Genomic DNA, 14108 nt, shown 5'->3' with positions numbered 1-14108 from the left:
GCAGTCATTTAAAGCTAATGCAGAGAAATATAATAATTAGGTAACAGAGCTGATTTGGGATCCAAGGAATAAAATGTCATTGGGGAATATCAGCAATTGATCTATATGTTTGATTTTGAGTTTCAACTGAAATACAAAATGTAAGATAGACTGACATAATATAGGATAAAACAACATATGTAATTAAATCCTGAGCTCTAATGATCAGCATATGCTGTTGTACTAAAGTGCATAGTTGTTATTCTCTCCTACCTTGTTTTAAAGAGAACAATCTGGCCTCAGAGAAAACACCAGAAGAATTGGTTTCTTACCACATGCTTGGGGAAACATGATCAAATAAGTAGCAGATATGATTTTACATGATAAATATAGATTTTATAAAAATACTAAAGGTTAAAAGAGTAGGATGTTTGGGGTTTTTTTCTTTTGGTCCAACTGTAAGGATTTCTAGACAAGTGCTTTTGTTGATTACAATGGCAATTTCCTAGAAATTGGATCCATCAAAGTATTGTTAGTAGCAATATTCCATGTTGCAGAGGCAGACTACTAAGAACTGCTTATCATATCAGAATATGTAGTCATTTTAAACATATCTATAAAGTAGGCATGCATGTAAACTAATCAAAATATTCCTAAATCCTTCCCAGTTTGCTGGGAAATTCTTCATTTTAATTTACTGTCTGCAGTTACACCTATCCTACATTCAAGGCATAAATTTACTTATTTTACAGGTATTTCTTCTCTTTGATAGATGCATTAGGCTAATACAGCAAAAGGTCTGGTCTTGATCTAGAGTGTCTTCCTAATTTTGTAAATCAACAGTGGGAGCCTGCAGCCATGGCCTGTTTTCTGGTCTCATAGCCCAAAAAGCCAACTGCATCCTGGGCTGCAGCAAAGGAAATGTGTCCAGCACGTCAAGGGAGGTGATTTTACGCCCCTACTCCATTCTCGTGAGACTCCACCTAAAGTTCTGTATCCACCTCTGGAATCTTCAGTACAGGAAAGACATGGACCTGTTGGTGCAAATCTAAAGGAGACCCACAAAAAAGATCAGAGGTATGAAACACCTGTCCTATGAGGAAAGGCTGAGAGAGCTGGGTTTGTTCAGCCTGGGGGAGAAGGCTCTGAGGAGACATAACAGCATCTCAATACCTAAAGAGGGCTTAGAAGAATGATAAGGACAGACTCCTTAGTAGGGCCTGTAGCAATAGAACAAGTGTGGATGCTAGCAAGGGCTAGCAGAGGAATTTTCCTGTGAAACTTTTCTTTCTTATGAGAGGGCAGTTAGAGAAATCCAGCTTCTCACAGCTTCTCTGTGAAAGCTTTCGTTCTCATGCGAACTGGATGGACAACAGTTTAAGAAAATGTAAACAATTTCTACACCCGTAAGTTGTTATGGGAACTGTGAAAATTATTTTCCTTTTCTAAGAATAACATTTGGAAATGGGTGTCTTACTGCTCAACCTATCACCTTGAGAGGTGGTGGGCCAACAGGCCAATCATGTAATTTCTCTTTTGCGAACCATGCCATAAAAGGTATGGGTGATTAAACGAGGTTGCTTCGGCCATATCATCTGACCTGGATTTATGTCATGATTTTCGCTGTTCTCTGGGGATAACAGCGACAGACAAGAGGTAATGGTTTTAAAGTAAAAGAGGGTAGATTCAAACTAAATATAAAGAACACATTTTTTACAATGAGGGTACTGAAATACTGGCATATGTTGACCAGAGAGGTGGTATATTACCCATCCCTGGCAACATTCAAGATCAGGTTGCATGGGGTTTTGGACAACCTGATCTAGTTGAAGAGGTCCCTGCTCGTTGCCAGGGTGTTGGACTAAGTGACTTTTAAAGGTCCCTTCCAACCCAAACTATTCTATGAGTCTATGAACAGTGACAACAGTGGCCTTGGTCTGGAGAACCTCTCTGCTTTTCGCACTGCTGTTCAGCTCAGGAAACCTCTTAATTATCCATTCAGTGTGAAAATTCCCTGAGATATTCTGATAGTGGAAACCCTGTTCCTTCCCACCAAGGACTAGTTAACTTGCAGGAAGATGAGAGGGTGTTCATGAACTTCAGGCATCAGACAAAGATGCAAAACACATGAAAAAAAGGTACTGTTTTGGGAAACAGAAGTGAGCATGTTAACTACTCTGGAGATGACTTGGTTGCTGCTTTATGGACTGGAAGTGAAAATGGAATCAGAAAGAGACCAGAAGCAATGTTACTTATATGGTATATGTGTTTTCTATACCTCCACTGATGATCTGGAAATGAGATGGAGTGCTCTCTCAGAAAATTTGATTCTAAATTTTAAGCAGCGGTCTTCATGCTGGGTGACAGAGCCAAGATGAGTTTGAGTTAGCAGTTCTCGCTTATTGCAAGATATGTGTGAGCTCTTGGGTCATAGTATGACCAAAGTGTGGATAGAAGCCTGAAGGGAATTTTTAGTCTACTCTTTTTAGCATTGGTGAGACTGAGCCTGGAATGCTGTGAGGTGTAATTAAGGCAGCAGTCACAAAATCCATCTTGGGAGCTTTCATACAGATATATTAAGGAACTTGTTTGGAGTTTGAGATTTGGCTAGACAAAACCACTGATCTAGAGTGAGTAACACTCCTGCTTAAATAGGAGGCAGGAATACATGACCTATATAAGTCCCTTCCAACTCATTCTTGGATGACTCTGTAAAATACTGATTCAGAATACGCCATTTTGTTCTCCTTGGTTTTGCTTGGCTGAACAACTGAACAGAGAAGAGAGGAAAATTAGAGCCTATATGTAATGTAACGTATTCTACCCTCCTGATGTAGTAAATTACGTAAAAAAAGAAGTAGCTGTGTATTCAGAATGTCAGAATTTTCATTTACATTTTCTTTTAACTTTAGTTCTCCAGTAGAAAAGAGAAGAATTACAAAGCATAAAGAAACTAATAAAAGAAAGCCAGGCCAGAAGTGATCAGATATACTGCAAGATGTTTCTTACCTGTTTTTTGTAAAAAAGTGGACTGAATCAACCAGTCTTTGTTATTATCATTAAAAAATCCTGGCTTTAATGATCATATAGGTAACACAAACTGAAATCTTCTGTATTAGTTTCAATTTAAAAAAAAATGTAGATTTTTTTTAAAGAAACCTGAAGGATAAGAGATTAAATAGATTAATACTTCCTAAACATAAAAAAACTTGAAAAAAGTAAATTTTCCTGTCTTTGCAGACAAAAAATAAAGAGAATTTGCAGGTAAATTAGCAGATGACATAGATATATTTCAATATTTTAAATTACTTCTATTTAACACATCTATCAAAATTTAAAATAGATGTTAATTTTATAACAACTCAATGAAAATACTATGTATATTCTAAGAGAATATGAAATATGTTAATTAATTTAATACATTAAATTAAAATTATTACTATTATTATTAAGTAGTCCTGATGTTCTTATGCTAGAGTGTACGAGCCTAAAAGTAGAAGACAGTCTTCTCTTGCTTCAGTTGTGGTCATATGAAGGAATAAAAAATGTCTGATACTTGATACAACAAAATCTCCAGAATGATTGTTTCCCTCAGAAATTTATATTTATATTATAAACCCTCAGGAAAACAATGCTAAACTGTGTTGTCATTGCCACAATCCATAACTGCAGCTGTATTCAACTGCAGAGTTCAGGAGTATGAATATCTCCACTCCTCTGGCATACAGCTTGTCTGAGCTATAAAATACTGCTATACCCATTCATCATGCCTCTTGTTCAGATTTTTCATCTGAGCTGATGAAATTCCACGGTATGTGTAACTTTACTCCCCTGAAATGACTGCAACACAAGTATCAAAGGTATCAAAGTTAAGATCATTTCAGAAATAAATTTTGCAGTTAAAATGAATGAGGGTGGTTTTTCTAAAAATATTTTTCAGTGAGAAAACAGTGACTTCTTAGAACTAAAATTGTTGACAAAAACAAATTGGCTTGAATCAATTTTTATGAACAATATCTCTCAGGTTTGCAGTAGAACATTCCAAAGAAAAAATTAAAGAGTCATCCTAGCAGAGTCCAAAGGCCAAGACCTCAAACTGAACAAGGCTGTGACTTTATGTTGCATCGCTTCACTATCCCAGCCAGTACATTGTGCAGTCAGGATGCTTCTGTCTCCCCTCTGGCAAAATGAATTTTTAATTATTTGTGCAAAATTTAGATAGATCCAACATTGGAAAAAGAGAAACCAGTCTATGCCAAACCTGATGACTACTATATTCAGGCACCTTGTGAACCCTTTTTTCAAAGTAGCATAGAGAGAGTTTTACCTTTTCTTACTTAATCTTCTCTTATCCATGTCACAGAGGAGTATTTTAAACACTATTTTTTCTACTTCTTTTTTTCTTTTATCTTGTGGCATTCTCATTCCTTCTTTTCCGTAAATTTTCAGAAGCAGTGTGTTTCTCTGAAGTTAGCCAGGAGACCAGGAATTATGTCAGATTTCTTCCTTGTTGCCATTACTTCTTTTCCTTCTTCAGCTGATTACTAGTGGATTCCCAGTTCATTTTTTCTAGCATGTGCATGGTAACTGGGCATAACACAGCCTCTTCAAGGTAGTAAAATATCTGCTTTCACATAAAGTGTGTGTCCTGAAGATCCTATTAGAGGGTACCTGAAAGGCAGTTTCTTAAAAAGGATAGTGACCACTCAGGTTGTTTAAGCTCCTGCTCAGATGGAATTTGACCTGAAAATTTTGAATTTTGATTCCAACATCCTCCAGTTCTCATCATGTTACACAGCCCACCTGGAATCTAAATATAACCCTTTTGCAAAGGCAAAGAAAATACAGAGTTTTGAGAACTACTTCTAAACTTCGCAAAATGGATTCCATTGTAGTAATTGAGTGACCCATTCTCCAAAGTACTGTTGGTATCTAGGGGTGTACAGATGTACTTATGAGAAAAGAATTACACAACACTCTCACCAGGACTAATTTTAGTTTGGAAATAAAGATAGAAGCTGAATTACTATGGATAGTGTAATAATTTAATCCCAGTTGGCAACTAAGCACCGACCAGCCTCTCTCTCACTCCCCTTACAGTGGGATGGGGGAGAGAAGAAGAGAAAAAATGAGAAAACTCATGGGCTAAGGTAAGGGCAACTTAATATGTAAATTATACAGTGTGCAAGCAAGCCCAGCAAAACAAGGACTTTGTTCACTGCTTTCCATGGACAGGCAGGTGTTCAGCCATCCCTAGGACAGCAGGGCTCCATCACACATCACCATGACAAGGCAAGACGAGTGCCATCACTCTAAACATCTCCACTTTCTTCTTCCACCAGCTTTATGCAAAACATGACACCACATAATGTGGGATATCCCTTTGGAAAATTTGGGCTCAGCTGTCCCAGCCTCACTGAGGATGCCTGGGTATGCACAAAGAGTTGGGAAGACACATGGCCAGGACAGCTGACCCCAGATTTCCAAAAGGATGTCCTCACTCTGATGGGGTGGTGTGAGGAGCAGAAAGGGCTCTAACTCTCTGTAAGCACTGCTTGGCAATAACTAAAACATCTCTATGTTATCAACAGTTTCCAGCACAAATGCAAAACATAGCCCCATGAAAGCTACTGTGAAGAAAATTAACTCTATCTCAGCCAAAACCAGGACAGATGGAGGGCCTGGGTTCACCATTATCATTGTTGAAAAGAAGAAAAATAACCCCATTACTTGCAAAAGGAGTACATGTAAAGTGGAAAACAGAGCAAGCATTGGTAACAAAATGAACAGCAATAAAACAAAATGGTTATTCACTTCTGTCTGCATTTTTCAGTCTGCATTTGGAGCACTCTGTCCAGTTTGGAGCCATTCAAATGCAAAGCAGACAAACAGGAGATCAGCTGTGGAGTACCACCAGGTTGTTCAGTATGCTGGAGCACAGGGTGCAAGAGAAGACTGTAAGGTAGTTGGGTTTCTTTAGTTGTAAGAAGAGGTCAATAATTTTACTGATGTCTTCAACTACAAATTAGATAGTTATGGAGAAAAACTCCATTTGGAGAGGTATCATAAAATAAATTCCCACTAAATATTAAGAAACAAAAGTCACCATGAGGGCAGCCAAATACCATGTCACCCAAAGAGATGTCAGAAGCTTCATTGTTGGAGATGTTGGAAAGGCAGCAACCTGAGCAACCTGACAAACACTGAATTTCCCTGCTTTGAGTCAAGGGTTGGACCAACCAATATAATGAGTCCCTTTCAAGCAAATGATTCTTTGGTTCTGTCACTCATTGTTTTTCTGAGGAATGTGTCCTCCTGGTATGTCTCAGTTTTCTCGGGACTACAGCTCCACTCCTGCCCTTGCATCTTTTTCTGTGTACCCAAGAAGACCTGCATCTGTATGTTTTTCTACCAGCATTCACAAACATTTGGATCAGTTAGAAAAACCCACATTTGTTCTCTTTGAGAAATGTATCCCTTATTTCAGTGTGACCCAGTGTAATAACTGTACAGGAAACAATAATCCACAAACAATTAGAGTGGTCATTTATCTCTTTCTAATGTATGTTGGTAATCAATAAAAATTACCAACTACGCCATTATTTCCAATATCAGTGTGCCCACTTTAATTACAAAAAACCTGATAGTGAACAGGATTCATTTAAGGCTGACAAATTAGGATAGGCATTCACTGTATATGTTTATTCCCATACATTTTATCACAATGAAGAGTTGTCAAAGGAGATAAGTAGACACTGGTTAACTGAAAATATTGAATGATTCATCAATCCTTGACCATAAAATCTTGTTACAGACTATAACATATTTTATAAAACCTACAGAGACAAAATATCTGAAAAAATTAAGTGGACCTAGGGCCCTGAAATTGAAACCATTACTGTAATTTCCCAATTATAGACAGTAGGACAGTATTAAGTATTTCTGTTAAAAATAAAATACTCTTCTTGGGTCTGTCTGTAAGACAGCAATTTTCAAGATCAGTAACTGTCACTGTTGAGCCACAAGAGATTTCATGTGTGGTCGCCAAGTAAAAATTAATGGCTATTACTCAGTTTTTCTGAATTAAACTGGTATTACTCTGGCCATCATGAATATTCTCCTATGACATCTCAAAAAAACCCCAGACAGAAGAGCTTCTCACAGAAACCATATGTTTCCATACTTCAGTATACTTTCCATACCTAAAGATATTGTCCCAGACAATATCTTTATCCAGATATTGTCCCAGACAATATCTTTATCCATTTGATTAAAATGGAATAAGAATTCTCTTGCATCTTTAAAACATTCAATTTAAAAGAATATGTTTTGAATATGGCTTTGAAGAATCTCCCATGCAATGAATTAGAGAAGAATAAACAAAATAAAACAAAATCAGATTTCTAGGAAATAGCCACATTTGTGGGAAAGTGCAAAATCATATGTGAATTCTCCATATGGACCTTATTTTGGTGGACATGTATGGAGAGGGTGTTCCTCTCAAGGTGGATCTCCCCTAGACAGTGGTGAGAAACAAGATGTTTATGGCACAGATTGAAACTCAATAATATAGTGCTTTAAAAAAATTACCCAGTCTGCAGTTTTTATATGGCCATCTAACAAGGGGATTGACCTTATAAAACACTCCTTTGAGTACCCAGAACAATGATTTACTTACAACTAGTTTTTAGTCAATTAATGTTTAATAGGAAAGTCAGCTAGGAATACTCCATTTAATTTTATCTCAAAATAGATTTCTTTCCTGATACAAACTCCTTACCTCACTTTTCTTCCTGATTTCCTCTTTACAAACAAAATAGTGATCTGATAGCGGGATTCAGCATGGCACCTGGTAGATTGAGGGTTAAAAGTATGCGTCATGAAAAGCAGAGACTTTGCACAACTGATGTCAGTGATTACTCTTGCCAGACTAATTGGCCAGATTTGTGAATTTCTCAGCTTCCTCAGCTCACATCCAGGACTGACTTTTGCAAGGCATGAGCCTTGACCCTAGGGAGCATTCAGTTTGTATTTGAACTGGAGCTGAAGGAAGACTTCATTACATATTCTGATTAAAATTGGCTACAAAAGGCCTTTCCCTTGATCTAACCAAATACTGTGGTGATCAGCATGCCATCTTTTGATATGAAAAGGAAGGTATCTTTGTGCAGAAGGTCAATGAGAACTGAATACTTACACATTATTCCAAGCAAGCTCAGCTAAGAAAGTTACCAATTGGCAAAGTTCACAACTTTGGAAAACAGCTAACAGCATCTGTGTTTCTAATTTGTCTTAGAAACAGAAACACAAAAACAATACATAATGTATTGATTTAGCAATCAAGAAGAAGAGTAATTAATGGGAAGAAAAAAATTAACATGGGGCAGTGCTTTTTGTCTTAGGATATGATTGATGTGCACTTACAGAGAGCATCGTTACAAAAGTCAGATATGGGTAACAGGTTTGACTTTGTGTAGAAAAGTTCCAAATAACAAATGTTTTGCTCACAGAAATCATATTTTTTTACCAGAGTTAGGCAAGAAATTAATTTTGAAGGGGTCAAAATAAGGCTGAAATAAAGTTAGGAAATTTATTCCAAAAAAAACAAGAAGTGTTCAGCCTTCTAAAATATTTATAATGGTACTAATGGTAAATAAAGTACATTTTCTTGCTCTCCCTGCCACAGATCATCCATTAGTGTGGACTTGAGTGAGCTACCCCATAAAAACCTTAGCATACCAAAAAATCCATATGAATATACAGGACTGACAGGTAAATAAACATCATCTGACCTTAAATGTATTTCTTATTCTACTTCCTACAGGTTCATGCCATTTGTATTGATTTTTTTCCAGACAAAGTAATAACCACAGCATAAGATCATTCTCCAGTGTACTATCCTTTTTCATTTACAAGTCTGAAATATTTTTCCTAGTGAATTAAATATTTACACAAACAAAATTAGTTCATTTTGACAGATGCTTAGTAATGCATAATTTTGGATACACAGGGATGGCAATAAGGGATTTTTTGGCCATAAAAATCTTCAAACTAGTTCATTCAGTGGAATTTAAACTCATGCTTTAATACTGGGAAAAACTGAAGTGGTTTAGAAAGATAAACTTGTTAAAAATTGCAGATCTGAGTAGCCCATTCGTTATCTACTTGCTATCTTCTAAACATAGCCAACAGGGTCTCCTGAATGATCCCAACTGATATGATTGGAAAAGTATCTCAAACCATGACAGCCACTATTTTTTTTTAATCTTTAAAATAAGTGGGTTTTTTAAAAGTCTGGAAAAATGTAAAAAATTTATACTATTTTAAATTAATTTTTAAATGGACAGAAATGGTCTATTTAACTTAATGGTCCATTAAAATAGTTCAAATATTTATATCCCTATAGGGACTAAAATAGTTTTACATTATATCCAACATTAATGTACTGCTGGTCGAAGGTCTGCATACAACCATTTCTACTGCAACAAACTCACTTGGTTAGTTACCTAAGGATCTTTTCCTGCATATTCCTCTTTTTCAATGGATATGCATTTTTCCTGCAATACTGATATATAGAGAATCTGAAGTGTCGTCCTCTACTAAATCCACTAAAGCAACTGAGCTGTAGCAAAAGGGGTGTAAGCAAATCTTCTGTGATTTCCAGTAGCCAGATGCTGCATATAAATATGTCTCAAAGTCCAGAAATCATAGATAAAGGATATTGATTTCATGTCATCTTTGCAGGCATACCCTTATAGCAGACAGGCAAAGACCAGATAGCAGGTCTGAATTCCCCACTCTTTCAGGGGTTTAGACTTTCATGGAAAATAGAACTGTTAATCACTTACAACTTCAACCACTTAATGGTAGATATTCCAAAGAAGATTGCATCTTTAATTCCTAATCTTTTCAGATGCTCCAATTATTTCAGTTTATAGAATTTGTCTTGTTTTCATAAAACAAGGCACAAAAGAAAATAATATGCAATTATTGAATCAAAAAATGCATTGACACCAAAGGATACGAATTTGTCTTGCATGGCAGGATCACCTCAAAAATATTTATCTGTCCTTTCCTTCAACCACTTTACAGTTAAAATAAGTAACAGAGACTTAGCTTCAGGATCTTGATTTGGTTTTTTTGGGTTTTTTTAAAGAACATCTGATTCAACATTATCTCGTTAATGTGGAAAATGCCCTGAAGAGCCCAAATCCCAGTAGAAGTGCCCTGGAAGCAGACCCACCCATGTGTCTGCATTGCTGCTGCTAAGCAACAAGAACAAAAAACACAACACAAGTCAATTCTCATTTAAAGAAACGATGCTAATTTCATTCTTGCTTCAGAAAGAGAAAGGAAATTAATGCAAACTGAAAAAAAAAAAAAAAAACATAAGGTTTTTTTACTACCTTTCTGATAAAAAAGTAGGATTTTTATTAACAACTTTTCTGAGCAAAAGGGAATAAAGATTTGCTGCTATAATTAGCCACATGGATCAGCAGTTCACATGATGATTAGTACAATGAGGTCTAAATCAGTGATCAGACTGAAATATTGTTCTATCTGTTCTCTGCAGAAAAGCAAGTGTGAACTTCCACCAAAGAGTAATGACACTTTCAAGAAATTCAAAGCTGATGTAAAAGTTTAAAATCAAAAAAAAAGAAAAAACAGATGCCTAATATAAAGTATAAGATAGCAAATACCACATTGCTCTTAGGCTGTTTTCTCCCATACCCCATTTATAATATAACATAATACTTTTTGTTTTCTGAGACTCAGTCACAAACTGTGTTTTAGTGTAAATGACCCTGCTCTTGAGTAATGCCTGCTTTGCCTTATGACCTTTTTGTCCAGCGAATTTTTGAAAGTAATTGTCACAGATTCACTCTTTGGAGTTATATTATCTGCTTGATTTCTGTCCTAAAACAGATCACTTGTAAAAGAAATGTGTACACAATCCTATAGCACTGGCTAGGTACACAAAGGCTGTGAGAGCTGTTTGAAGTTAGAAAAAAGCAGAAAAAATATGTAATGAAATGCTACAGTCCTTGAAGATAAATTCCTGTTTCACTTCATGGTAAGGACCCCTGCAGAGCAGGCAGCAAAATAACAAACACCTGGCAACTGTTTGGGTATCAAAAACTAATGGATACCCTGTGGCTTCTGATAAACTCAAAGACAGATTGGACTCTGTCTGGCAGCTTCTACAAGAATGGTGTGAAAGAAACTCTTCTGAGATACATGACTTCAAAATATTTTGGTATGGAATTGATTTTAGACAAGGCAATTGTAGCAGCGTGGTCAGTGGGCTCAGATGACAACTTGCATTTCAGGTGTCTTTCTGGAGAAGAATATGTGAACCATTTTATGAAAGTAATCCGATCTGTGGCAACACGAGCTCTAAAGAAATTTACTTCCAAAACTTGAGGCAAAACCAGTGGTATCCTATACCAGGCCCCTTTGCAACTGATGGAACTAGGTCAAATTTGTTTCTTGCCTGGATTTCATTGTCAAGAGGACTTACAAGAGATGTTTAGCCAACATATTCCATTTGGAATTAGAGGAAATATCCTTGAAGCAACTTGTAAGCAGCACTTAACTGCTAATGAAGAGACTCATCTGGACTGCACCTTAATGGCATACCTTTATATCCTACTTGGGTGATATCCAAAAGACCTGAAGTAGGAAAAAAGCCTAAACAACACTGAGAAGTGTTGGGGGTAGGGAAGAGGAAGTCACTATTTTCTGTGTTAGGATGAAAAATTCAAGAAAAGGAAAATACCAAGTAAAAATGTAAATGGTACCTTGTGAGTTATTGTCAGACACAGAGAAAGAATAGACAGTTCTCACAATTTGGACAAGAGGGGAAGAGGCAAAGGCAAACCCCCAATTCCCTTTCCTGATCTCTCAATTACAGATCTTTTTTTTCCATGTAATTAATTAGAATTTTAATTTTAATGTGATTTAATGGAACTAGCAAGGGATACATGTGTTCTTGGAAACTGAAGATGAGTTTTACTTCTGTGGTGCCCTAAAGGCACAATCTCATATGTATGATTCAGTAAGATTTCCATGACATTGTCAATGTACACTTGATTTTCTATAACATGATACATCTGGCGTAAGAGAGCACTAGGTCAATTTGAACTGTATTCTACAATACATGCAAGGTCCAAAGAAGCATTTTATTGATTTTTAATGGTCTATTGTGGTCTTCCTGGTAGGAGATGTTGCTTTTATTCAGTACAGCCAATTCATTATCTTATTTACATATATAGCTCCCATTACCACAAGAATCTGAGAACATCTTAAAATTACAGTGTCACTGACTTTATAAATTTCTCTGTGTGAGAAAGCAATGCCTTCACAACACTTAACAGATGGAAGACTGATATTAAAATCAGTGGAGATGAAAGGAGTTGAATTCCTGTTAAAACTAGAGAAATACCACCTTGACAGTTTGAAAATCTTCACCAGAAGATGAGATCTGTGACAAAAGGACAATCTGTGACAAGATTCACAAAGGATTATATACATGGTGACATTCAACATCCACAATGAGTGTTAATTATGTGACTACATAAGAGGCACCTGGACAACTAAAGTTTCCTATAGCACTTTCTCCCAGGGTTTGTTGTTTGATGTTTGTGAAGTAAAGGCAAAAAAAAAAAAAAAAAACAAACCAAACAAAAAACAAACCATAACCCAAAAAGCCCTACCAGGCAAGATTTTTCTTTGTCTCCAAAGAACTAGACATCTGAAAATCATTTGAGTATCATTGGGGTCCTTCCTTAACATCCTTTTGTCAAGTCACAGTACGGGTGCTGCACAGGCAGCATATGCAGTTATGAAGGTACCTGTGTTGGTCTGACAAATTCAGATGAATAAAAGAGAGAATGCCATGACATCTGAGATGATCTGAGAGTCTCTAAAATTTTCTTCTTATAAATGATCTTCTTTTCAATTAGTTGTGATAGGGAAGAAAAATATGTGATTATCAAAGTATTTTTTCAAACCTCAGTGGAGAAAAATCTATTTTTATATTTGCAATTACTCCACCAGTTCTTTTCAAAAAATCCATTTTATACCCATGAGCTAAACAAATCCAATGAACATGTAAGACTTTTTTTTTTTTTTTTTATCAGCAATACTGAAAAGGAAACATAAGTTAATGTGCTCTGGGGATTTTTCATACCTGATTTCTAGTTCATTGAGAGCTTAAAGTACAGGTGACCTTTCAATGTTCTGAAAGGAAACAAGCATGAGTGATATAAGGAGGTGTCTCAACCCTAGCTCAGGCCACAGTTTAAAAGAGCCTAATGGCTGACCCATGTAGACTTCCTCCTGAGATACCTGCCGAACTTGCCAAGTGTAGATGAAGTAATTAGGAAAGGAACAGAAGATGAATGAAGAAGGCTGGTGCTGCTGACTCAAGGTAAGACTCTGCTATGCCTTGGAGAAATGTCTTTCAGTACTTTGAGAACTACTAGGCTTCTGAAAGACAGAGAAGGTTCACAAAACTTCTTGTCAGGATAGAAATCTCAGTCACAAGTTCACCACCTCATAAGTTACATTCCAACTCTTTGTCAAACAGTTTGCTCAGATGTCACACTAATGGACCCAAAAACCACCTGGCGATGAATCCATTCTCCCCTTGGATGTGCAACCTCTTTAGTGATGAAGAACCAGGGAATGGTTTGCCATGTTCTTTGAAGAATAAGGAAGATGCAGAAGGGGACTGGATATATATTTCTATGTTCCTTTAGATATGATTCATTTCAGATCATAGGTTCTATAAGCCAATGGCCTCACCACAGTTGCTGACCAGAAAAACAGCCATAGCTGGTTGCCAAAAAATCCTTTAGTATCACTGTTATGTAGACAAACAAATCTTTGTTTTCACAAGAGGTCTACTTTATTTCCTGCTTCTACTAACTTCTCCTCTTTGGACACACTGGGAAATACTTTTCTAAGATTTACAAACAGGCCAGCACCATTAATATTAACTCTTATGGACAGACACTGTCATGAAAAAAGTGAATGAGGACAGTAAACACTACAGAATTGTCTAACAAATGTCAGTTTCATTAAGAGTTGCAATATTAACAAAAATGCATTATCTAAATGCATAA

The sequence above is a fragment of the Aphelocoma coerulescens genome, chromosome 2 (assembly GCF_041296385.1).
Source record: "Aphelocoma coerulescens isolate FSJ_1873_10779 chromosome 2, UR_Acoe_1.0, whole genome shotgun sequence".
Classification (NCBI taxonomy): Eukaryota; Metazoa; Chordata; class Aves; order Passeriformes; family Corvidae; genus Aphelocoma; species Aphelocoma coerulescens.
Note: the sequence above shows the minus strand (reverse complement) of the source record.